The 4,479-nt window shown below is 32.8% G+C and overlaps 1 pseudogene; it reads left to right on the forward strand.

The window, feature by feature from the left end:
• The window catches only part of LOC110030304, a 15,490-nt pseudogene extending 12,884 nt beyond the window's left edge, over positions 1-2,606 (forward strand).
• The last annotated feature ends 1,873 nt before the right edge of the window (positions 2,607-4,479 follow it).

The following is a 4,479-nucleotide window of genomic DNA, read 5'->3' on the forward strand; positions in this document are numbered from 1 at the left end:
TTCGTCCTCCTGTCGACTCGGTGGCAGCGGTGCTGAACCCTGACCTAGTGCACGCCAATTTTGTGTTCTTTAGCTCAGGTTACAATGTTCAGATCTTGGTAGAAGAGAATGAACCAGAGGACGCCCTCGTCCGGCGGTTTAGGCGGGAGGTCAGTAAGGCTGGCGTCATCGAGGAGTGCAGGAGGATGAGGTTTTTCGAGAACAAGCAGTAGGAGCGGAAGAGAAAGAAGCGGGAAGCTTGCCGTCGGAATCGGAGGAGGTATTTTCTCGGTTTCTACATCTTTCCATTTGCAGTCCTAGTAGCTTTCTTGTAAATGGAGAGGAAAAAAACGTTGAGACTCTTAGCTTGGATGGAGAATGGGATAGATGATTGGTACCCGGCATTGAATGAGATTAAACTTTTGCACATAATGGTATTTTGGTAGTTTGAGACGAACAAATGTATTTTTGGTGGTTGAGAAATTAACTGCAATAGAAGACAAGGTTACTTAAACATTTTATTAAAAAAGTGAGGTTTTTAACAATTTCTTCAATATGTAACAAATTGTATTATGTTAAAAACTATGCTCATATGAGCTTGAGTATATTTAACTCTTTGGTAAAAGCTGAACGAGGGCTTAATATCTGAGAATCCAGACATAAGTTGGTTGAGCAGAGAAGCTTTAAGTATTATAGTTGTGAGCAAAATTTCATAAACAAAGAAAAGCATATTTACATAAAAAATACTAGAAAGATAGTATGTGAATTTGAAAAGCAAAGCAACCATTAATGATTGATGAAGTTGCCGAACCATCTTGGTGTTTACCATAGATGTTTTCCATGATTACATAACAATAGAGCCGCTGAAATCTCCTTGTGACATCTTCATTCAAAATGTAGTTTATAAACATCATAAAATTCATATTAAAGGATGTCTCCCAAAGCATATTCAATCATTTTACATATTTTGTTGTAGTACGTGTTGACATCATTAATATGTTCACAAGCTTTTTATTCCATTACCTTCACTTTACCCTCTTCTCATAATCCTTGTCTGAAAATGTTTGTTCATAGAGTTATAATGGGCATAAACCAAGTAGAAAATAAAGCAATGAAGTTTGCATTGGAAGAGCTCATTAAAGTGAAGCAAATGATATGCAAGCCTCATGTTAATTATTCTCACTTTCATGTAAACAGGTTAATATAGAAAGTGATAATCATAATCATACAATAGCTTGGCATGAATCAATATGTAGGAGGTGTCTTCGTCTTTTGATAGGGTTGTCTCCTCGACCATTTTTACATGACTATTTTTTAAGAGAAATCATGCAGCCATCCTGATTTAGCAAGATAAAAATCTAACCAATTATCTATCTTCTGCTCAAGGCTTATCCAATCGATTATCTTAGGGTGTGATCATAGTCCAATCAATTAGCCCTCTTTTTATCAACCTTTAGATTCCATCATAACAATATGCATCTATTTTGATGCATTTTCATCTTCCATATAAGTAGATCTTTTATTCATTTCATCCATCATAGTATTCATCTCCTGAAAATCTAAGTCATGAATAATGGAAATTAGCATACATAAACAACGCGTACATATAATTTTATTATTCTTTGCTTATTTTTGCATATAAGCATTAATATTTAATGCATTATTCATCTTTTATCTTCCAAGAATTGTCATATGCTAATGAAATTTAAACTAAGTCTGGTTAACTAAGAAAAACATGCTTATCGTTATTAAGGTAATGATCACATATCTAATCCATGTAAAATTCGTCAAGATTTATTTAACTCTCACAATCTCCTTATGCCTACCCAAATGATAAAATTGTGCGCAAGCATTACTAACATAAAATTGAAATCTAGATGTTGAGCACCTCTCTTTAATATGAAGCCACCTAAACCTGATGCCAAATGGTTGAATTTGATGTATCCAATCATGAATTAGAAAATTCCCTGACTTCTAAGGATAATATCTAGAGTAAGAAAGTCAAAAATCAATTCGACCTTATCATACAATAGGACAGAAATTTGTATTAACAACATTCTCAAGATCTAAACCTGAGATTATTAATATTTTAATGGTTGACTGATCGTAAGTCTTATCACACCCTGGGTTCAAAATAGGCACATCACAACAATATGGGATGTATGAAGTGGCATGAAAATCTATTTATATTCACAAAAAGAAATTTTTTTGACGAGTAATATACATGGTAGGAGTAAGCAAAGAATAAGAAATATTATTTCACTCTATAACTACAAATAAAATTGAACTTTTTTTATAGTTATTAGTCGTCCTAATTTTCTCTTTTTCTTAAGGCTGAAGAGGAAGTTGAGAGCTTAGATAAACTGAAGGCTAGCAGAATGAAAGAAATAGCAATGAAAAAACAAGCTGAACTTGAAGAGATATATGCCCATGCTCACATGGATTTTGATTCAGCGGAAGCAGAGAAGAAGATTGTGGCTTTGATCGAGTTTGGGAATGTCGAGCCTTCCGAATTATTTGTTGAAATGGATGATAAAATCTTAAAAGCAAAGGAGGAAGCTTCAAACAGAAGGGAGATATAGGCAAAAGTTGAGAAATGGATGTCTGCTTATGAAAAAGAGAGCTGACTCGATGACTACAACAGGGTAATGACATTTTCCCAAGTTTACATATTTTTATGTCATTTTAGGTTTTTGTTAATTATACATGATATATTTTGGATGTTGCGATCTCTCCTTGGCCTTTTTGTTATTGCCTTATTTGAATATATGGGTAAAAATGTAATTTTTAGCCATTAATCAGGTAGTTAAAATAGTAAAGTGATTAGAGAATGTCATTTAGACATTATGGTTAATTTTATAATATTAAAATAAACCAACAATGCTATAGAGATTTGAGTTTTGTGAAATAATTATTGTTTTCGTCTCTATAGATTTTACCATGGTTAGATTGTGTGTAGAACACAAGTCTAATTTCAGTTGTACTTAAATAATATGCCCCCCACATAAGAATGCCATTATGAGTTTTTTTTCGATGTGAATTGCCCGTAAGAATACATCAATTGCAGAACTATGTAATTTCAAGCTTTGCGGTTTTGAAAAGGATTTTGAACACTGTAATTTATTATATTGAAATTGTTGTTGTGGTCCAATACTAATAATGTCAACTCAGAATAACAAATAATACTTCTCTGGCTGAGAATAATAACAACGTCTACTGCAAATTAATTTAAAGCGAAAGAAGAGCTGCTCTGGCGGGAGGAATGGGCGATGAAGTTACTCGTGATTTTACTGCTAAGAGTAAAAGAGAGTGTTATTTAACTAAGAGTTGTAATTTTTGGATAATAAAAGAAAAATTAAAAGCGTGCTATTAATAGTATTCAGTCATGTTTTTAACTTAAATTTAGCCAAACATTAAAAAAATTTGAAAATTCTTAGTGCCATAGAGGTAAATTCTCCTACACAAAGCCCTCTACTTTACTAATGTGTTACATAGTTAACAAAAAAAATTTTTATATTTTTGTTTTAAAAATAAATTAGCTTATTTTTAAAAACGTTCAAAACACTTTGAGAACAACTAAACATTATTTTTTTCAAGTAAAAACATAAAAAAAATAACTTAAAAATAAAAATAATAGAAGTGATCCCAAATGGGCCTTAGTTAATTTATTATGCAGTATCTATAAATTGATACTTTTGATTTTTCTTAGGCCTTGTAGAAACTCTAGTGTCCAAGACTCGAGCATGGGAGGAAGCTCATGGGATTCAGTTTACATATGATGGTGTTTCCCTTCTCGCCATGCTTGATGAGTACACCATGCTGAGGCATGACAGGGAGGAAGAGAAGCGCCGACAGAGGGTAAATATTCCATTTGTCTGTTCTTACACGCCCCTCAATTCTTTCTTATTTACATATCTAACACCTATACTCTACTTTTTACATTTATACCCACCAAACCTTTCATATCACATCAAAAATATCACTATTTTAACTTTTAAAAGGTGAAATACACTTTTTTCTTGCATGATTAAGGTGGCATGTATGTAAAAGTTAAAGTTTTGGTTTATGTGGTATTTATGTAAATCTTCCTAATAGATATGTTGAATTCTGCAGGGCCATATACCAACTAATTCCTATGTATTTGCATATCTAACAACACCTAAACTTTACTTATCACCCATATCTTTTACATCACATAAAAAATATCTTAAAAAAATGAACTATACTTTTTCATATATAAGGCAAGTTGACATGTATGTAAAACATTGGAATCAAGTGGTATGTATATAAATTTTCCACAAAAAAAAAAAAAAAAGTTTGACATAGATGCCAAAAATTACTTTTTTGTATTGTCAACTTCATTCCAGGACCAGAAACGCTTCCATGAACAAATCGCTACAGAACAAGAAGCCTTATTTGGATCAAAGCCCAGCCCTGCGCGATCATCGAGCATGAAAAAGACGGCCGTTCCTCGTGCTAATGGAGGCTCATCGAACCACA

Source organism: Phalaenopsis equestris, unplaced genomic scaffold (assembly GCF_001263595.1).
Source record: "Phalaenopsis equestris unplaced genomic scaffold, ASM126359v1 Scaffold000695, whole genome shotgun sequence".
Taxonomy (NCBI): Eukaryota; Viridiplantae; Streptophyta; class Magnoliopsida; order Asparagales; family Orchidaceae; genus Phalaenopsis; species Phalaenopsis equestris.